Source organism: Cuculus canorus, chromosome 12 (genome assembly GCF_017976375.1).
Source record: "Cuculus canorus isolate bCucCan1 chromosome 12, bCucCan1.pri, whole genome shotgun sequence".
In the NCBI taxonomy this organism is placed as follows: Eukaryota; Metazoa; Chordata; class Aves; order Cuculiformes; family Cuculidae; genus Cuculus; species Cuculus canorus.
Genome location: NC_071412.1, coordinates 4720972 through 4744199, shown reverse-complemented (window position 1 = coordinate 4744199; position 23228 = coordinate 4720972).

Sequence of the window (23228 nt, the reverse complement as noted above, 5' to 3'; positions counted from 1 at the left end):
GCTTGTAGCTCTGCAGGCCAAACCCCCGCATTGTACGATGGAATCAAGATCCTCCGGGACTTTCAGTACAGACACTCACATTATTCATGAAAAAGAGGTCACTGAAGTGTAGGAGAGAAGGAAGTATTAGGAGAGTGATCAGAGCTTGTGAAGTCCACTGAATTATTTGAAATTCCTCCTGTGGTGAGGTCCATGTACCAATCCGACTGACTCGCCAAGCCTTGGGTCTTACTTTAAAAAGAAGAAAAAAGAAAAAGACTTGTCATGGTAGCTCGAAGACCCGGCTGAATCCAGCAAGGAGGATACTGGCAACATTTGCAATGCATCTAATAGTGATTCTTTTTCCCAGGAGTATTATAAAGTGATCTGTTACGGGCATCTGCTTGTTCTATTTCTGTTTCTTAGCCCGAGATTCCTGACACGGGAGTCAATAACCCTGCATCGTGTTAGATCATATCATGTCACATTGAATGTTGACCTTGGCTGACATAACGCGACATACTATGGTTGAGGTAATGTAATGCGAGCCAACGTATCATGTGCTTAATATTAATCTGAAGTTATTATCTGTGAACATAGCAAAAGGTTGGGGTAGTGTGTTGTGTGGAACTGCCCTCTGTTCCTCAGGCAGTCTGAGCTGCATGCGTTCAAGCTAACAAAAACAACAGAGAAAGAAGAGGGGCGAAAACTAGACAAATGCTTCTATGAGAGTTAGTAATAAAGATACTAACTGATTTAGGATGGGACTGCAGCTAATCTACTAAAAATCTTTGTATCCCTCTTGACACTGCAACACCCACAGCTGAAGTGTGACCGCGCAGTGGCAGCGCTGGCTATCAATTAATTGCACTCTTTGGAGATTTTTGGTACAGAAAGCTTTTTTGTATATATTTCTGAGTAGATTTGTTGTGAAGCTATTGCTGAATATATTTATTGATATTGCTTTAGTTAAAACAGCTAATGTAAATGTTGGGTGTAGATAACGTTTTTTTTTGTTCATGCTGGATCTGTTGACCCACTGCAAAATTGTGCCCAATACTATGTGGGTTATCGCTTTTATTTTGTAGGGAGGCTCAGAGAAAACTCTATGTGTCCTCTTGGAAGAGACTTTGTAAATTACATGTCAGATTAAAGCATGCCTACAAAATAATTGCTCGAATTTAAATATTTAAAAAAATAATATTCAGCACTAGAATTGTCTGTTGTCTCTTCAGAGGCTCAGCAGTGCTCAGAGCCCGTTTCTGTTTCTCCCATCATCTGCTGCTGTAACAGGATCATGTTCTTTAATGCGATCACTGGCTGGCTGACTTCTTTGTGCCACCTTCATTCTTATTCAGCTAGCTCTAACTGACAGGAGATATTATTCTTGACTTTTTGTTAGGCCAATATTTTCAGTCCTTGATGCTTATAGCCTTATAAAGCTGTTATTGTGCATCTGCTTTGGTGAAAGCACTAGGCAAGCTGGAATAATTTTTAAAATGAGCTAACAGTGTACCTAGTGGCCTAATTGAATGAATGTTGGCATGTGGATTTCCTGCAGCTGATAACCAAACATTGGGTTTATTTGAAATAAGGGAAAAAAAGGACTCCATAAAAAAAAAGGTACTTGGGTACACAGGATTTTGGAATGCTGTAAATCTTGAGTGCCGTAAATGAGGCTTTGGAGTACCTTAGAGCACCCGGTAGGAAAAATGGAAGCTTTATTTTTTAACTTTGAGAGAAATGCCTTTCCCTCCTCTGAACTGCCTTTTTGATCATAGATCAATGCTGCGTTCTGGACTATACTGAGCCTAATCGTTCTCACGTTGAAGATAACTAAAATTTCTCACTCTCTCCAGGAGCACAGGTCTAGATTTTAGGCAGTAGAATAGCAGCGTTTGTAGTGACACGTTATTCTATATAATCTGCAAATCCTCAAGACTTCCCTAATTAAAATTATTTAATGAAAGCTACTTCGTCTCTTACATCCTTTTAGTTTTCTCTGTTTCTCTTAATCTTTAAAGCCATGGGCTGGTGATGGAAATACTTTCAAAAGTTTATAGCAGAAAGAGTAGCATTGCCATTACCCGATACTATAGGGTAAGTGACAACAATTTGTCCTTGTCATTGCCAATATTCTAAGAAAAGTAATTAAAAAGAAAGAAGATTACCTGTGTTTTCTCTGACTCTGGACTAGACTCAGCTGTGTTGCAGAGTCTCTCCAAACGAGGTTTAACTAGCAAGCAGCTGAGGCAAGTAACAGTCTAATCCAAGTGCTTTGCTGAAGGTTATTGTGAGGTCTTGATAAAAAAAAACCAGGAGAAGAGATGAAGCAGCATCTCAACAAATTTGTAAAGAAAGTAAAGTCTTATTTCACAGAGATTTCCTGCCTTTTGTTTAAAACAATATCAACATGGGAAAATTAATTTATTTTGCTAGAATTAAGAAGCATTTGAGATTGTCAGTGGCCTGGCTCAAGTGGGTCATCAAAGCACAGAACTCAAAGCTTAATGCAAAACCTTAATGGTATTTAAGGAAACTCAGAATTGGGAAACTATGGAGAAACCAGGTAATTTTGAACTGTAATTTCCAGAGAGGAGCATCATCCCAGACCTGAATGCAATCAGGAATAAAAAGGCATTTTCTTCAAGTATCACACTGAAGCAATACAGTGACTCTGTTGCAAGGACAAAACTATTATGAGTGGAATTTCAACTCTTTAGTACATAAATCAGCAGTTACACTAATTAAATAATTTATAGAGAAAAGGACTCTAGCCCTTTCTAGGCAGCGTTGCTCAGCAAAAGGGATATCAGTTGAATAAAATACTGGAGGAAAGGCCGTGAAATGGCATGCAGCAGATTGTTGATGACACCTGGACTTGTGGAAGAAGGATAGAGCGAGTGTGAGGAAGAAATTGCATTTCTGTGTACAGTAACCTCTGACCAGCCAGATAAATCATGGCTAGTCAGAAGTTATTCCAGAGCTGGAAAGTCGAGGGCAGCATTCAAGGCAGAGCCACTTAAGCTGCTGCAAGAGGTTTTCTGTTTGGGGGGAAAAAAGCACAAAAAGAAGCTTCCTGAGAGAAATAGGATGGTGGAGCTAAGGAAGCTTGAATAAAAACTTGGGGGATGCAGGGAAATATAACTTTTCCCTCATTATTTTATCCCCTCCTCTTTGAAGTTAGTAATACTGTGAACGTACTGTAAGACTGAGAGCAGTAAGTGTTAAGGAAGTTCAAGAAACTGTCCCTTTACAAGGGGAGTGTTAAAGGTCTGAGGAAATTAATGTCTCTGCAATTGCAAATACTTTGTGGAACAGAATGACTAGCATGATTCATTTAGAGATTATTATATATAGTGTCAGTAGAGCAAATAATTCACTAGAGTCTTTGTCCCAGAGCTAAGACTTGCAGCACACATGTCGCCCTACCCCCACTCCCCTCTTGCCGTGTCCCACTGAAGTCAGTATGACTTTGCAGGCATCGGTCACGGGACTGGGTCTAGAACAGGAATAAAACCAAATACCTCTGCAAGAATGTTCCAGAAATAACGTGGGGCTACATTTGGAGGTGGCTGTGGAGAATGAAGAGTTTCATTGCACTTCCAACGTCAGACACGTTTCTTCTCTTTTCCCCAAAACAACAAAAGCATCAAGACTTATTAAAAGCCCTCCTCCCAAATAATTTACTGCTGTGATATTCTCATACTTCACTTCCTTAATTTGCTTTTTAAAATTCTAATAGTCATAGATAGTAATTCAGCTGCGCAGAGATACTCTTCTGCAATCTATTGCCTGCAGAGGCATTTCATATGCAGGGATCCAGGCTTGATCCTGCCAGGGCTTTCTGCCATCTTTCCTCACACTGCGAAAGTATCAGACAATCCTGGTTCTTTTTTGTTTTCGATATCTTGCTCACTAACTTTAAAAAAGTATTTTCTAGTCCAAAGATGGTGGAAGCTAACCTCATCCCTCCCACCCAGGCTGGCTTTCTTCCTCTGCTGGAAAGTGGTAGAGTGTGCTGAGGAGCAACCGTGAGAAGCTGTGCTTCAGAAGTGGATAGTGTCCTGTCTTATAGATAAGAGAAGTTTTCTGTCAGTTTTGTTTTTGTGGGTGCAGTGTGCAAATGATAAATATTGTCCGTTTGCAGAGCATCTTCTCTACTGAAGGATCACAAAGCTCTTCACAAAACAGTTCACATGTAGGACTGCTGAAATTCAATTAAGCTGTTATTGAGAAGCTCTGAAATTGTTCTCCTAAAACCCACATAAAAACAGGTTTTCAGTTTTTCAAGTCTGACTTTGAGGTGAAGGTGGAATTAAAAATCCACAGGCATTGTATTCCCTTTGCAAAAAATGGAAAAAAGCAGATGGAGTTGCTTTTTGTGTACACTTAAAAGCAATGAAAACTTGTCAATATTTTTCATTTGAATTTTCAGGAAGAGCTAAGAAGCTCTGCTGATGCTGGAGGGGGCAGGAATATGCCATGACTTTTACCAGCAGAGAAATATTTGAACAGTTATTGACAAAGAGCACGGTGCATGGAATGTGCTTGGGCTAAGCAGAGTGAAGATGTTTGACGTATTGGCAATACAGCGCAGGGTCAGAGGGTGGCAGATTAATGTTGTATTTCACAGTTCAAGCTAATACTCACTGCATGCCGCCTTATGCTCTTTGGTATTGCGCACATTTGGAAGGACAAACCAGCTCTGGGTTGGTTAAACCTGTGCACTGACTCTAGCATGAAGATGGCTTATTTTGGTTTAATCAATTAGGCAGAAGCATAAAGTAAATCTAAATAAGCTATTCTTAGGCTAAAGTGAGAGTGTTATGCAAGAGTTTGCATCATTTTAATTAAAACCAATTAAATTGCTTAACTGAATTCAGGGCAATGGTGAGTGCAGGAAGGAGGGAGTCATTCCCAGCTCAGTGATTTCAGCAGCCTGTGACCGTGACCCCTGTGGCCTTACCATGAGCTCACGTCATGGCCAGGTCAGTGGCTCTGGCTTCGAAAATCTCAAGGCAGGAGGCAGAGGTTACAAGAAGGGGAAAAAAACAACCCATGAACCTTTAAAACCCCCACCTTTTGGCTTGATGCTTTCCCTGGCTGGTTGCTTCTGGCCTGCTCCCTGGAAGAAGTAGCAAAAATGACTCTCCTTCCAGCAGCAGATCAGGAAGCCAGTGGATACTTTTCAACCCTACTTTTGAAACATGGGAAGTAAAGGAATGAAATAGAAAACAGATGATAGACAGAGGCTGGTGAGAACAGAAGGAATGCGGTGCAGGCAGCCCGTTTGTCTCTGAGTAGCTGACGTTGCATGCGCACGGAAGTGGCCAAGCCTTGTCGGCAACGATGTCTGAAAATAACCGAATAGTAATGCCTCTCTTCTGGGCATCTTTGGCTTCATAGCACTGCTGTGCCCCCAGTATCAGGCATTTCACGTAGCCGTGCAGCCAGAGACAAGGGTGGTCCATGGCAGAAATCTGCATGGCAGGAACCAACAGGATGTGGAATCGCATGTCAGTCCTTGCAGGGGCTGAAGAGATGGGCACATGCATGAGAATTGGATTTGGAGGGTTGTGAAAGTGGAACACAGTCATTAAGCTCTAGCACTTAGTCGAAAAATTGTACTAGATGGATTTCTCTGGGTTGAAATGTGTGCACAGACTTTTGCGTGTTTATACGGTATGTATCCTGAGCTGCTGTTTTCAAGGCAGAGAGCCCTTCTCCAGCGTGGTTCTCTGTGTTGTACATATTTCATAGACGAGGAGTTGACAATCGCAGATTTATGATGACAAATTTTCTTCTGCTGTCCCCAGATCATGTTGCTTAACAAAGACTTGCAAATACCAAAAAATGGCAGCAAAGGGAGATACCACAGTGGGAATGGCCAATGGGACTTGGATATCGGCACATTAGAATCATAGGACCTTAAAGATCATCGAGTTCCAACCCCCCTGCCATGGGCAGGGACATCCCACTGGCTCAGGCTGCCCAAGGCCTCATCCAACCCGGCCCTGAACACCTCCAGGGATGGGGCAGCCACAGCTTCCCTGGGCAACCTGGGCCAGGGTCTCACCACCCTCATGGTGAAGAAATTCTTCCTAATGTCCAGTCTAAATCTGCCCCTTTCCAGTTTGTACTCGTTCCCCCTCATCCCGTCCCCACAAGCCTTTATGAACAGCCCCTCTCCAGCTTTCCTGTAGCTCCTTCAGGTACTGGAAGGTCACTATCAGGTCTCCTCGGAGCCTTCTCTTCTCCAGGCTGAACAAGCACAACTCTCTCAGTCTGTCCTTGTATGGAAGGTGCTCCAGCCCTCCAATCATCCTTGTAGCCCTCCTCTGGACCTGCTCCAACAGCTCCATACCCTTCTTACATTGAGGATTCCAGAACTGGACACAATATTCCAGCTGCAGTCTTACGAGAGAGGAATAGGGGTGCAGTATCACTTCCTTGACATTGGTTACACGTTGGAAGTGATTTGGTGCCTGTGACAGAAATAATGTGGGTGGGTACAGATGCCCTCTTTGAGGTCCAGGCAAGGACAGACGTGAGGAAAACACAAGGAAAGGTTTATCCAAGCTTCATTCAAAATACAAAGTAAAGCAAGCAGTATTTGATTACAGCCATCTGACAGTGTGACATGGGTGGCTGAGTTAGGAAGGCTTTGCTTTGGAAATACACCACCTGGTTCTCAAGCAAGAATAGCTGGAGCATATTGCAGTAACTACATAGTTGTAAGTGTGCTAAGAGCCTTGTACCACCTTGATAACACTGCCTGTCTACGTGGTGATCCCACTCTTAAAGAGCTCACGTGAGAAGAATGAGCTGTGATGACAGTTTAAGGCCATTTTTCTATCGATATAGCACTGTTTCTGCGTTGGGAGACGTTGTTATGCTGCTGCTCCATATTGCATACCTAACTGCAAAAGCTATGTTGGTAGAGAAGCTGTCTGCAGACCGAGCAAGTGCCCGGTGTGAAAACTGGATCTACACCGCAGCAGTGATGAGCGCCAGTCACGGGAGCGGGCTGCTCCTCAGGGGGCTCCGTCCCTCTGCACTCAAATGCTGTGATGGCAGCCCTGGCTTCTGCCAAAATCACAGGGAGTTTGCCGTTACTGCCAGTAAAGGCTGACACCAAATTGCTCAGATAGCCTCACCTACATGTCTCTTTCCATCCGTGCTCTCCAGAGCTTCTTGAGGAAGTGCAAGCAGTGGTTAGCAACTGACTTCCCATCTTGTGCTTCCTCTGCTCCATGGTATCTGAGCGTGTCCCATGTGCGTTATCACATTATACTTTGTAAAACAGAAAAAATTAAAAAATTGTTTAAAAGCATAGTTTTTAGTACAAGAAAATCAACTGATTTAGGCAAGAATATTTTCTTTTTACTTTCAAGCTTTTGAGAAGTTATTGACAGACTACATAATTTAAAAAAAGAGATGGGCTTCTTCCCAGGACCTTTTATAAAGAGGCCTTGTCCAGCTCAGAATTTAGGAAATGCAGCCTATTTTCTGAGTCTTGCAGTTGAGGTCAGCCTGTCTGTGATTGCGAGCATCACCAGACTTTGGCACTGTGCTGATTTAAGCCCTAGGGCACGCATTTAAATTGTCACATATAGTGTGTCTTATACTGACATCTTCTTCTGTAGAAGTAAAGGATAATACAGCACTTGTGCTGCAGAATAAGACAGTGCTCTCTCCTCAAGCATGAAAATTGTCTGCAAATTTCAGACATGTTTTCCTTGATTATGGCGGCTAATCAAGGCAAAAACCAAAGTTCATTTTACCAGAGATGAACAATGCTTGGCAGTGTAGTGAATGTTAATGCAGTTAATTATTCCTAATGCTGTGTCTGTCCTCTGAAGAGTTCAATATCGCTACACAAGGCTTTAACGATCCGCAGCCACCCTGTGGTTTCTCCCAGGGAGTATTGCCTCTTTGGGCCAGCTTGCAATGAGCTGCCCCTCAGTCTGCACTCTCCCCCTGCTTCGTGGCATGTTGCATCTCTTATGGTGAAGTTGGGTGGGTGGTTTTAAATAGGCTTTGTTTTGTTGCAGAACTGATGGTTCTATTGTGCCTTTTATTGTCTCTGGTGTCTTCGCTCTCTCTGTATATAAACTTTCGACGGGGTTGAGTGGAGAACCTAAAAGTAGAACAAAGCCTCCAAACATTTACCTACAAGGGGCAACCAACAATGGTGTTGCAGGCGCCGGGGTGTTGAGTAGCAGTGGGGATCATAGGACATGTGATAGGAAAGCAAGCCTTAATTAACTTATATGCCAATGGGAACAGATTATCTTCGATAATACCTGTTTGCTGATACACTTCCATCATAACTTAAAAACAGTGATCTCTCTCTCCAAGTTGTGGCTTTTATTAGATCGATTTTGCCTAGAACTTTATGTTGTTCGTTAGAGTGTCTGGGACATCATTTAAAAATTGTGTATCTCTACGTATAAAGAACTTCTCTGAGACCTGAAACAAAACAACTGCTGAAAATCCTATTTTTCAAAACTTGTCAGAGAACCAGCTACATCACTGTTTATATGCACTTGAAAACTCTGTTCTGGCAGTATTTTAAGTGTGTCAGTTTTGTGACAGATCCTGCAGACAGTTTTGCCCTGAATACGCTCTCTTTGCTGTGAGGAGATTACTGACAGACTATATTTCTTTATCTGAGATTTTACAGGGCTCCTTCCTGTATTAGTCGTTTGCGTCATGATTTTACACCTGTGTTTTGTTGGTTTTGATTTGAAAAAGCCAATGATTTGAGTTGCCTTAATTTTGCAGGTTGTCCCCTTGATGAAGGTGGGGTTTGTCGATAACGGAGTGCGGTGCTGCCGTGATCGGCAACTCCAAGCGAGGCACCGCAATGTGGGAAAGTAGAGCTGAAAAATAAGCTGCTTTGCAGCAGAGCAGATGGGTAGAGCTTGGGTGACCGCTTCTACCTCTGGATAATAAGCTGTCTTCTCCGTTCAGCTCCCAGTGTGGGTTTTTTTTCACTATCCTGAACTGAACCAGATACTCATCCCTAAGCTGCTGCTGATTTAACTGGGAATCCCGGTGTAGCAAAGACTTGAGAAATGAACCATCTGAACTGGGTCCAGCCTCTGTTAGAGCGCTCTGACGTTACTAGACTTGCATCCCACCATATATTAAAGTATTTTTGGAAATATTCTGTTAAAAAGCATTCATTTCTCGTTATTTAAAAAGAAAAATATCTAAAAGGTTCTCAGACGTCCTAGAGGAGATGTTATTGAAAGTTCTCATACAAAACTTTAAGGTTTTCTTCAGCAAGAAGTCATAGTTAAAAATTGGCTTCAAGGAACAGAGAATGATTAATGAAGCTCTTCTTACTTAGTGCTGTAAGCTTTCTTGGGATTTAAATATCTGCTATGGAAAATGTCCACAATTTGGAGTGAATTATTTATAAAAGAAATTAGGCAACATACAGAGCTTGTGGTTTCTGTTCAGAGCAGAAGATAAAAAGCTTCTAGATTTTTAAATTATTATTATTTTATTTCTGAGTCTATTTTTCTTACTGAATTCTTGACGTATGCGCTCTTAATTAGGCAGTAATGATTTTCTTTCATTTGCACTGCAAATTACACCAATAATTATGCTTTTATTCACAGAATATATTTTGTTAACTGACCTTGGGTTTAGTGTGGAATACAAAATGAGAAAGAATTGTGAAGTTCCAGTTGATTCTTTGAGTTCTGCTTTTGTTAAGTTTTGAATTTTAATTTTGGAATCGCGGACAAAGATATACAGCAGAAAGGTTTTAACTAAGCATATTACTTTGACAGAAGTCACTGGGTTCTACAATTAATTCTCACCAGTAGATCAATGCACTTCATAAGCTGCAAGTCATTCTGACAAGATGAAACAAATGCAATTGTTAGTGAAATCCTGATAATTCGGAACAACGGGCTGTGAAACTAGGTCAGTTTACATTTTCTTTGAAATTTTTTTCCCTCCGTAGTCTTTCATACTTGACTAATCTTGATAGCGCACTTGACATATTCGTTGACTGATCATATGCTAATTTAAAGTCACATTGTACGTGTAAATTCAGAACAACATGCGGAGATGTTTCAACACGATGTTGAAAAAAATGTAATGGGTCGATTTGACTGAAATATTTTTCTGATTGAAATATATACCTTTTTCTAACCTGAAGAATGGAAAGAGAATCTTATTTTTGGTTTTTGGAGACAGGGATTTTAACGACTCAGAGCCTTTTCCTTGTATCCCAATGAAATACTGTATTTGACTTTTTAGGATCGGTTTCTTGGAAGAATAAGTTCTTCTTTTAGAGCTGCTCATCCAAACCATTACAGGAAAATGCTGGGAATGCTTCTCTCGGCAGTGTCTATGGTAATTTTTTGGCCCCAGTCCTGTTCCTGCTGATGTCAGTGGCAAGACTATTGTTGACTTCAGTAAAAAAAGTATGCTTCATATGTTACTGTTTGGATTTTATATTTCTGGGAGCATATATGCAACTTCAAGTGTTTCCTACTCAGTACTGTAGAACCCTTTCATTAGGAGAGCATATAAAGTTGCCTTGCCCTTTTTCATACGCAGCTTATCATCCTTTGTCCTTATCATTACTTCACCATAGATGGTTCACAGAATTTCAGAGGTGAAGAAAATGTTTGTAAAGGCTTGTGGAGGAGGAAGGTTGCTGACAATTGCTAATATGCTGAAAATAGTTTTGGAAAGTAAGAACTGCTTTTCTTCTTTCCAGCAAAAAATGTTTGATTCAAGATTAGATTGCTGTTTTCCTGCCCCACTGATATATTCTGTCTGCCTGCCTCTCTCCTGTCTCTCTTTTTTTTAAAGTGTGAATTTGGTGAATATTTGTTACACTGGCTGCTTGTGAATAATAATAATAATAACAACAATAACAACAGTGACAATAATAATAATGATGATGATGAGAGCATGCCTGAGGTATAGTGTATATCTAATAAGAAACAACTAATACGTAAATATAATACTTGGAGGGTTTGGGGACTTCAGATCCTGTCTTATGTTTGCCTCTGTTTTGTACAGGTGATGCAATTATTAATTATCACTTAGAAGGAATGGAAAAAAGTTTGGTTTAAAATAGTACTGTCTCAAGAAGAAGATTTTACTTTTTTTTTGGTAATAAGTCAGAAATCCTAAACCTGTAGGACTTGAACTAAGTTCTTAAGAGGTGTTTCAGAGGTGTTGAGCATCAACATCCCTCTTTGCCCCACACGTGAATCTGCAGAACACTTGGATGCTTGTGTTTAAAAAAAAACAAATCCGTAAATCCTGCATTGGGAGTAAAGTGAAACTAAAATCCATAGACTGGGTATTTTACCTCATCTTCTTTTCCAGTCTTTTTTCTCAATAAGTGTTTTTCCATGTGGCATAAAATGGCACCTAAGAGACATAATAAGGATAAATTTAGGGTGATGTAACAATATTTATTGTCCGTTGTAACACAACAGGAAGAGTTGGCTTAGAGACACGTTTCCAGATCACACTGTTTCTGGTAGGCTTACAGTCCAGGGAGCCAGAAACAATCCAGCTCAGTATTTTATGGCCTTTCCAGAATAATTTCACTCCGTAAAGACTGAACGGTGCAATATCAACAGTCACGAATGCCCTTGGGAGCACCTTATTAAGGACAAGGTATTGTGATTATATTATCACATTTGGGAATAGTAGCAAATAACATATTAAGTTGTAATTTTCTAGTGTTGTGATAATGTAACTGCAACCTGATCATGACCCCCTTTTTTAGATTTGCTTGCTTTCATAGCTAAATTTTTAGTGAGTCTTCTGGGATTCTAGCTAGGTACAAATCCTCTTGCTTGTCATCTGCATGGAAGTCTGATTCTTTAACCAAGTTCAAAATAATAACTGTCTCTTACTATGTGTCTGTTTGGGATACTGGCATGCAAATAATAATAGATTGTCATTAAACTTCCGAGAAACCAAGAGAAGAGAAACCAAGAGAAGAGAAATTGTTTCCATTGCTGGAAGCTGGGTCTTTTGGTTTGGAGTTTGGTTTCAGGGTTTTTTGTCTGGTTGGGATTTATTGTTGTTTTTTTTTTATTTGAAAGACAGATAAAAAGAAAAGACACTTTCCTAAGCAAGTATTTTTAACCTTCCATATTTTACTGGAATGGCAATAACTCCTCTCACCACTCCTTGCACTTCAAGATTTTCCACTATGGGGTGTTGACCACATATTCACTCCACATTTGTATTTCAGCCAAAGATATGTGTGCGCACTGAGTGGAGTGCAGAAAGGCTGTTTTGCACAAAGAGAAGAACCCAGGTTCTGCACTGTATTTTCAGATATAGTCCAAGCAGCACAAGCTCATGTGAAAATGGAAGTCTCTGAAACGTGAATAGGTTTCTTTGGGTATCATTGTCTTGTCTGCAACTAAACTTCAGCTGGGCACAGATGTGTGGGGCAGGGGGTACACTGTGATGGCTTATCGTGAGGGTTTCTTTTGGCAGGCTAGGAAAAATTACGATGTGAATAAAAGGAACTTGTTTAGTTCGGGTGAGGACTCTATTAATGAGCCCTATTATTCCTATTTTTGGAGAGTGTTAGGTTTTTTTGAATATATACAGTGCTGTTTTATTTTTTTATTACAGCAGCATTCACTGGTCACTTTTATCTTTGTGTGTGAATTTCTAATTATACATCTTAGAGAGTGATCTTTACTGTAAATAGTAATGTGGTTTTCTTTCACTTGATCTGTCTGTACTGGGTTCTGTTTCATTGTTCACTTTCTTCATCACAGTATCTCACTTATTTTATCTTTCAACAGACATCTCTTTAAAACTCTCGCACAGTCCTCCCCTCCCCCTTCTAACTTTTTGAAAAGGGCTTTATCTGAGCATTTGTCTTTTGATCTATTTTTTGAAGGATGTGCGTTCACTTCTGGTAGCAAGCCCAGTACTGAAACCTTTATTCAAGTCCAAAGTGTGGGGGCTTGACTGTGACTTCTGGGTAAGACTCTTACCTACGATTTCCTAGAGCTACTGGGGAAATTGGGGACTAGACGTGTTGGTTAATCGTGAGGTTTTCAAAGGTTTTTCATGGGGGATATTTGCAGTTTCTAAACTTCCAGGGGATTCCTCTAGAGAGTTGAACAGTGGTGGTGTATGTAACCTCCAGCCACTTCTGGAAACCTGGAGTTTTCACCCAGGGAATGCTTGCCTTCCTCTGACACGTGCCTTGTGGCATCTGATCTCTCTCTGCCCATGCAGCAGCATAGTTAGTCTGCGTGTGAAAGCATAAGAGCACTTGATGCCTTCTGATGCTCCCACTGTGCCTCATCATTGAGCTCTTTCTTTCATGTCCTCATTGAGGTCTTCTCAAGAACAGAGAACATGAATAAAGGTGACAGAGGTTGGCCCAGAAAAGTGAATTTGAAAGGTTTGTAGAGGGGGAATAGAAATTCTGAAAGCAAGCAGAAGAATCACTTGCCTATCTGGAGATGATAAATAGGGAAAACCAGCAGTCATTAAAATCTAAGCCCCTCTCTGCATCTATAAACCAAAAAAACCCCCTGATTTGCAGAGATGACCAGAGACTAGACATTCAGGTGTTTGTTTTGTTCAGTCTATTTTTTATAGGTCCTCAGATGCAAACCCAAAGTCAGATCCAGTTCACCTGTACAAAGGTGAGCGACTTAAACCCAGCATTTGTATGTTAAACGATTTGTTTAATATAGTATTAGCATTTGGAGAGTCACAATGAAGCTTTGAGGTTAACATCCCATTAAGATGAATGGGAGATGTTCACACCTCAGGCTGTGGATTCAACAAGACAGCAGAGCATTGATTTACATGGTGAAGGCTATATCTTGGCAAACCAGAAGGGCTGCCAGACATCATTTTTCTAAAGGGAAACTTCCATTCCAGCGAACGCATTACAGTCTGCAAAAGGCCCCAGATCAGCAGAGCTGCTGGAGCTGGATAGCCGCTGGCTGTAACTTTAAACTGAAAGACATCAAATGGGCTTTTTTGCTATAAAAGTTGAGATCATCAGCCAGGTGCTCCCCACTCCTGTCTTGAGACTCCCTTTGCTTCCCCTCACCCCTTTTCTCCCAGAACTGATTTTCTGATAGGAAATGTAGGCCAAGGACTTGGTGACTTTAACATTATGCACATTTTTGTTGCAATTTTAACCAGTGTGTCTCCCTATTTAAGCCTAATCCTCAGATTCCCTCTTTCCTCCATATGTTTTGTGTTCTCTCTCTTGTTGATGTATTATCACATTAATTCCTTTCCTTCCTTGGCTCTGCATTTTTCCCCTCAGGACCGTTTGCACTTGTTTTTTTTCCCTGCTTGCTGTCCTTGCTGTCTGGCACGCTATAATTTTCTCTTACTGTCCTCCCAAGGAGCTGCTCTTTGGACGGGTGTGAGTTTTCTTTAGATCTCTCCAACGGAAGAGCAGCCCTGCAGCGAAGCGAGACCCTCCTGCCAATCCCAGGGTGCTTCTACGCCGGGCACGCAGAGGGGCCGGACGGCCTGGGGTTTGCAATGAGGTCCAACTGCAGCCATTGAACTTGGGTATTTTGCAGCTGAAAGCCTTCGTATTCTTTCTAGCACATGGCTACTTGATTTGGACGCCGCACAGGCGCACAAATGAATGTGGTTGCATTTTAGTTCCAGTTGGTTACGTCGCAAAACCAAAGCATTGCCATTTGGCCTGGCTGGGGATTCAACGACGACTGGGAAGGGGAGAGCAGGGACACTAACACTGAGGTGTATTTAGCAGGGCTGAGGCTGCTTCTACTTCACTGCTGATATTGCTTGTGTCACAGAAGTCACTTGACTCTTCTGAGTTGGAATTATCAGCTTGTCGCAAGACAGCCTAAACTAATTATTTCATTTTTTTTTTCTGCAGGACTTTTAATGCTTGTGAATATCGCTTGGAAATAATGTGTTCATTTTTTACTCGTCCAGCTTGTGTAATTAATTAATCAGTCATGGATGAGACATTGAACTCGACGCTTTTGTTTCTCTGACAGACATTGCTACACACCTTGATTTCTTTTTCTTTTTTTTTTTCTAGAGTACCTCAGTAGAGCTGGAATAAAGGTCCCTCACTTCATTAATGACTCTGTGCTGCATTGCTTTTAGCAGCTCAACTATCAGTGTACATCACACAGCCATGCATCTGAAACTCGATATAGTTTCTGTCGAAAAAGCTTCATTTTCTGTACCACTCGCTTGTGCTCTGTAGTGGTAGTTTCTCAAGCATGGTACTAAGCAATTTCGTGAAATGCTGATACAACTGTAGCAATTTTCCTCAATTTGTTCCTGACAAAGAACTCGCTTGAAAATTGAGTTGGCTTCCTTTTTGTTCGAAACACTGGTAAACACAATTAGCCTCATTAACCCTGGTTTCTGTTTCATAACAGAAAATTAGCCTACAATCACTGGTTTGCTGGAGAGTGCTGTTGTAATTAGTCCTCAACAGTCTGATATGAAAATCCATTGCGTTTTTAATTTCTCTGACATGTCAGTGTATACAGAAAACATGCCTGATTTCTCACTTGTCTTGGGGATTGAGATAAAGTCAAGGACCAAGTCCTCATCTGGCTTAGAGTGCTGTTGAACAGATTGGACAAACATCTGTCAAGCATGTCATGGGTGTATTGGTCCCACCATGCAGGAGGGCAAGAGGTAATTTCTGGAGGTCCTCTCTGCCTCTACAGTTCTGTGAGGCTCTGAGACTTCCAAGGGTATAAGACCATTTAAATCCTGGCCCCACTGACTGAATGCTTTTCCTTACTACACCTCCAAAAATTCTGTATAATTCCAAATTTATGCCAGAGAAGAGCTCTTCCTTGTTCCAGCTCCAAGATGGTAGTGGTTCCAAAGCCAGTGGCTTTTTACTGACGTAGAAATGGAGTGACTCAAAGTCCTATTCAGGGGATTCAGTCTTATTATTCTTAAACTCCTGTAGATAGTCTGAAATTGATTGATTAGGAGAGATGTATCTTCACCTTTAGGACCCGTGTCACTCCAGTGAATATGTCAGGAACTGTGGTTATGGTCTCATGAAAGAACTAAGTTTTTCAAGGCTATTATTCCAATCAGAGAGGAATGCTGTATTTAACGTAGGTTGCTGAGCCATTAGCTGGTAGATGGTACATCACACTCTGAGGGTCACAGAAGTGCTGCTGCAGAGTGATATGTAGGAGATCAAACTACTGTGAACTGGTTTCTAAATTGGATCAAACACTTATCCAGACACTGCAGAGCAGAAATAGAGGAGGTCTATGTACACCTGTGTGTGTGCGGAAGCGTGCCCAAGAACTCCCCTGGGAATTTGGGTACATCACTTAGGACAAATTTCATTTCCCTGTAAAATGGCTGAGATTTAAGTAAATGCAGACCTCTGTTTGCGTTCAGAATAAGACGACCTTTTTGAATTCAGCGTAAGAACTCTAAGCCTGATCTAGCTCTGTCCCTTGCATGTCTCTTGTCATCCAGGAAAGAGAGATGGTGATTGCCTACCTCTGGATGTGTTACGAGTGTCTTCAGTGAAAGACGCTGTATAAATGCTTAGTAGTACTTTGGTGGAAGACAGAAGAAATTATATATATAGTAACAGCATCTTAATTCTTGCATGTAGGACAGAGAGAAGGTTTAGAAATGCGTCTGGGGCCGCTTGAACAATGGGCAGTTGAAAAATGAATCATAGCATTTGTGCAGGAAAGGGACTATCCCACAAGTCTCTACCGCCTAGTGAAACCTTTGCTTAAGGAATATTTTTTTCCCCCTATATTAAATGTTCCTCTTATTTCTCAATCGTTAGCTCTAATTTAATATGGCACCCTGGGGGGTGTCTCCATTTGAATGATCTCAATTGCTTCTGTGTCCATTTGGGTGCCAAGCTAGAGGGCTGTGAAGTGAAGCTGAGCTATTCTATCTTGATATCTGAACTGCTAATGAGGAATTCTGTAATTCGAGTTCAGGTCACTACATATGTTTGTTATCAAGCTCTTAAATAACTGAACAGTAACTAAATAAATGGTAATTTAATTTATTAGGTGCCTAGAGCATCGGTAGTCAAAATGCTAGGGAAATTAGTATGAACTTGCTTATTCTACAAAGAAAGATAAAAGCATAGACGAAAAGCAAAGACTTCAAACACCATCTTCATTCATGCATGAGGCACACTGTGTGCAAAGTGATAGTGTTAGGAATGTCAGCCAATCAAGCAGTCTAATTGGCTGAACTACTTAAGTACCTCATCATAGAGAAATGGGATTCAACGTTTTCTTAGCCACAGTTTAGCTGCTCCAAAGCCTATCTGAGGTGTACTGTACTTCCAGCCTATTGAAGAGTTTTCTTAGGCCTCTCCCTGAGGATCCGCAGGACATGTTGAGCTGCCACCTAACAGTTCATTTAGCTGAGAGCCCCGAGTCACGTATCTGCCTCAGAAACCTGAATATGGGGAAGCTCTGGAAGTAGTCCATGGATGGGACATGGCAGTGGCTCCTATTTCTCCTATTCCAGTGTGGCATGAAGGCAGGTTGGCCCCAGCTGGGTGTCAGGGTACCTGCGGTCTCACTTCTTCCTGCAAGAATGGATTTGGAGCCCCGTTTGTCCCCACACCATCACAGCTAAATTGCCAGTCCTGTGAAACAGCCTCATCGCATGAGCAGTAGGTGAAATGCTAAAATACCAGAACCTGGCTGAATGCGCCACAAATTACAGGGAGCGAGGTGAGTGTGAGGAATGTCATAGAATCATAAAATCATAGAATAGTTCGGGTTGGAAGGGACCTCAAAGGTCATCCATTTCCAACTCCATGCCATGGGCAGGGACATCCCACTAAATCAGGCTGCCCAGGGCCCATCCAACCTGGCCTGGAACACCTCCAGGGATGGGGCAGCCACGACTTCCCTGGGCAACCTGTGCCAGCGTCTCACCACTCATGATGAAGAAATTCTTCCTTATGTTCAGTCTGAATCTGCTGCTCTCCAGTTTATACCCATTGCCCCTCGTCCTATCCCCACAAGCCTTTGTGAATAGCCCCTCTCCAGCTTTCCTGCAGCCCCATCAGATACTGAAACATCACTTTCAGATCTCCTCAGAGCCTTCTCTTCTCCAGGCTGAACAACCCCAACTCTCTCATCCTGTCCTCGTATGGGAGGTGCTCCAGCCCTCCAATCATCTTTGTAGCCCTCCTCTGGACCCGTTCCAACAGCTCCATACCCTTCTTACATTGAGGATTCCAGAACTGGACACAGTATTCCAGATGAAGTCTCACAAGAGAGGAACAGAGGCTCAGAATCCCCTCCCTTGCCCTGCTGGCCACACTGCTTTTGATGCAGCCCAGGACACAGTTGACCTGGGCTGCGAGTGCACATTATCAGCTCATGTCGAGCTGACATCATCAACCAGCACCCAAAGTCCTACTCTGCAGGGCTGCTCTCAATCACATCATCTTCCATCATGTACTGAAAAGAAGGATTGCCCCAACCCAGGTGCAGGACCTTACGCTTGGCCTTGTTGAACCTCGTGAGGTTCTCAGAAGGTCACTGCTCCAGTCTGTCCAGGTCCCTCTGGGTGACATCCTGTCCTTCCCTGTCAGTCCCTGCCAGCAAAGATGCATCAGTGAATGTGTGCTCGGAGCACTGTTTAGGCAGGTGTCTGCTCCTGGTGAAGGAGTGTGTCCTCCCTGGGCGTGCAGTGGAGAAATTCCCACTGTGCAGTGTTAGCAGTCTGGAAGGGTGAAGACCACAGAGCAGAGATGATAATTACAGCCTCATAAGTAGTGATTTCCATGTTGCGCTCCTGGCTTCTTCACTTATTTTTTTTGTGATGAACAAGAATAAATAATCCAGACCATATGAACCAATTTATTCTTCTGCACAATGCTGATTCTGGTAGTTTCTGATCACCACAGCGTGCTGTGTATGGCTGTTTGAGGGATGCCTCGAGACGCTTGCGTGAACATTGATGTATAAAGGCCAAGCATTATCATCAAGTATCTGTTTCAGAATAGGGTCAAACTCTGCTGGGGAACAGTTTACTGTGCATGCACACACACAGACTCCATTTCTTAGCTTGTACTTGTCACCATGTGTTTGTCCATCCTCCTTTGTCTTGTTTACTTTCTTTGGTCATTTCACACCCCATTCATCCTAACCTGAAGAAGAAGAGATTAGGTTAGATTATTCCAAACATCTGCAAATGCAGTAGAATGCACAAGGGGCATGTTTGGCATTAATATTCTGTGTATTTTGTTTGGGTAATTAAGCATGGAAAGGTCACCTTGTGTTCTAACAGGAAGCTTGGAGAGATGGCAGAAAGAAAAGCCAGGCTGAGCAAAAACGTTTTGAGGAGAAAGCATCATCATTTGACAATATTTATTATTTCTTCAGTGTTCTCCAGGCTTCTGCATTACACTGATTCCAACCCTATGCCCATACATTTTGTTTTACAAAGCTAAATAAAGTATAAGATTGACTACAATCAAAGGGATAGCAGCTCAAAGAGTGCACTCTGTTGACAGCCGTTTGGCTGTGTTTGTCCTTTGGGACAAGCATCCATAGTGGTTTGTTCAAAGCACATCAGCCATGGCACTTCGTAACTTTCTCAAGGAGAGGATACATGAGAAGGCCCTTTTCTTGGCATGTTCTTATGTGCCTTGTGAATATCCTGTCCTTACATTATTTCAGAAAATAAATAAAAAACTCTTTTTTTAAAAAAAAAAAGCACAGAGAGCAGTGGGTAGAGTTTGACTATGAGGTTCCAACCATTTTTGCCTTTTCCGATCTCACAGATGCTACCCCCATTCTCACTTTTCTCCTTGTGGTTTTCTGTTTGCAGCTTAACTCTGCTTGTTATTCACCTGGTGAATGCTTCCAGTGCAACTCACTGACTGTACTCGCAAGTACGTAGGAGCTTGATCCACCTTGAAACATCCAGAAATACCTTATTGAATTATGAACACTGAGCAGGGATTCAGCTGTTGGCTGTTATTCCTACAGCAGCTCTGGGGTATGACTCAGGACCAGCTGTGAGCTGTTGTATGCACGCACAAAACCTGTCTTTTCCTATAAGATCCTTACAGCACTAGAGAGACTAAAATAGCGTAAGAATGGTTACTTGAGGAGGATCTCTGCTCGTACAGTACCTAAGATTTGGAAGTTATATAGATCTCTGCCTTATGTAGGACAAACCAGTGCAATTGATGAATATAATAGAAATCCATTCTTCTTTTGCTCCTGGTTCTCACAGAAAATATTCAAAATTCACTCCCAGAAGACCTCCCTGTCCCATCTGTGACTGGGAGGGGGCCAAGGGGGTGGGCTGCATGTACTGTGCAGAGCTGTAATTTATTTATTCTTTCTACCTGTGACCTCGGGTTCCTAAAGTATTTTTTCCCTCTTGTGGAAAATGTAGCGCTCTCCTACCTCAGTGCTACATCCTTTCTTATGAACACTTGGCAAAGGTTTCGTTTAAGTTTTGTGCAATCTTTTTCTTCTATTACTGAATAATCCTGGCACTGTATTAGATGCCCTGCTGATATTTCGCTTCTTATGTACTTGAAAAATTCTTATTTTACTTTATTCCTTGAAAAGTTTTTTTCCACTTTTCTTTTCCTAGCTAAGTTTTACTGTCTTAGCTTCATTCCTCCACTTTCTTGTCTACCTCTTGTCTCAAATATCTGTTTCATACCTTTTGGTTATATATCCTCTCACTTCTCTTTTTGTGTCCTTTCTCCCAGTGATTTACCTCACTGGATTGCCATCATTCTTCTAAATGTGCTGAATCACAGAATACTCCGGTCCATTTTTGGCTTTTTCAAGGCCAAGTGACAAACCTAACAGAAAGGAAATAGTGAAGGCTCAGTGTGTGTTGTATATGTAAAGGGAACACCTTGAGAAGGACCAGCAGTGTTTCAGTACACAGTTGGACCCTCTGTGGGTGCTCTGCTGCCGTGTGTAGAGCTGAACTACAGCGCTTGCTCTTGAGGATATGTGGTGGCTCTTGTTCCTAGGGGTTGGCTGCTCTAGGAATGAAATAGGAACAATGTAATTACCTGAGTCATTCCCCTGGATTCGTTCATAGCATACCCGCGATCTGCCTTTAGAGTTTTATTTCTCAAAAGCTGCTTCTCCTCACTCTCTCTCTTTCATAAGATGTTCTGCTTTGAGTCTGAGAGTTCACCTATTGACTATGGTAAGAGCGAGCTTTCATTTGGCCTCGTTTCACTGCTTTGTTTCAGCCTAAGCCCCGTTCCTGTGATTTCTGGGTCAGCTTCTGTTTGGTATTCAATGTCTTGCCTGAAGTTCTGAGCATCCTGTTTCACTGTGCTGCTGGTGCTTTAGCATCTCTCCTGGTCAGGCCTCTATTTGTGCTCGCAGAGCCATTGTTTAACTGCACTACTTTACCCAAAAGCAAAGCCAGAAGTTCCCAACTTAAAAATGTCGCTATGGCTTCTTTTTCTGCCTATATTTTCTTAAAGGCTGTCAAAGTGAACCACAAGCACATTTTCTGGCAAATGCAGCTTATTAAGCATGGTTTGAGGACCATGCTTGGTTGTTCCTGCTTACCAGGTAGGAAAGACAAGGATGATAGTATTTCCACAAACCTGCTGAAAACCACTCCATGGTCTCAGGTGACATTACCACCTCTTCTGGTTTTCAGTTTAACTTTTGGTGGCAGCAACTGTACTCTTGGAAGAGAACAGGATGAAACAATAGCCTGAATTACAGAGAAACAGAAGGAGCCTGCAGAAAGACACACTCCTGACTAAAAAATTCTTTACATCTAAGACTCTGATGCTGCAAGGTCAGAGTAGGAAAGGACAGAGGAGATAGCAAGCCAGCGGTTCGGGTTGATAGACTTTAGTTTTACAGGAAGGAACCCCCCATGCTGTCTGCAACTGCATAATCTTCTTGCACATACGTAATGTTTTATAAAGAACAGGGGGTCGCATATGGCTGGCTGTCAGCAAGAAACAGCAAGCTTGAATTAGCATTAAAAAAAGCTGAGTACCTAAAAAAATAATATAACTACATGTAACAAAAGTAAATGGTTTCAGATGTGATAAGAGAATAGTCTTTCCTTCCTTCAGACTTCACTTTTTTCCCTTCCTTAATTTCTTCTGCCCTGTATTTGTAAAATACATCCTGGTGTTGAAAGGGTTGGAACTGAAGCAGCCAGCTTCTTTACTAGCCTTGTGGTCAACACCAAATTAATTTAGATCTGCAAATGAAGAATTCCTACAGGTGCTTTTAAGTATTTTCACATCTGAGGAGGTGTTCAGGTGAGGAACACAGAGAGCCATTGTGCAAATAACTCATTTTTGGAAAAGCTTTAGAAGCCACGTTATTCTCTTCCTAAAGTAAACAGCCCCTGTAGTGCAGTTGTATGATATTAGGAATTGGAACAAGAGCTGGCTATAGATAACCAGGGCTGGCTTTAACTGTGTGGGATACTTGTATCTAGGGAAGAAAGAGCTAGTTCTCAAGGAAAAAAAATGAGGCCAGTAAAAACTGCAGGCTTCCCTCTTCATCTTCTACTGCTTCCTGGGGATTAGGGGTGTCAATGTACAATGCTGTATTTTAACACTGCTGATTATTCAAGTGACTATCAAAAAAAATTACACTGTTGCAAAGAATATACTGAAGATATAGTGCCCAGAAAATGCCACAGGCTTCAATGGGGAGCTTTTGCCAGAGAACAAAAGGCTTGGGACTGCAAGGAAACACAGAAGGAAGTGCAGAGCCTGTGTTTCCCTGGGAAGAAAAAAAATGAATCCATTAATTTATATTGATTACATCCTGAATGCATTTTAAAATATTTTTCCCTCTTGTTCAAACCTTGCTGCTTCTAAGCCATAGAGGAAAGGGGGGAAATGGCAAAGAACAAGGCAGTGGTAGCTCTATAAGGGACAGAGGAGAGTAGATGCAGTTTGTCCATGCCCTGTGTTTTCTATCCTGCCTCCCACTTATCTTGTCACAACTCGCGCAGCCCAATATCAGAGGCTCGTGCACGCTCGGAATGACAAAAGAAACTGGAAAGTGGAGGGTAGGAGATGTGGGATGGCTGAGGGGTTGCTTTCTGACGGCTGGGGAAAGGCTTCTGAGCAGTCTGCCAATGATGGCCAAAGCCCATGCAGGGTAGATAAGGACTTCTTCCTTTCTTCTCTGATATATTTTCTTGATCGTTCATTGTTTGTCTTATTGATTAGAATAAACTGTCATTATAGAGAA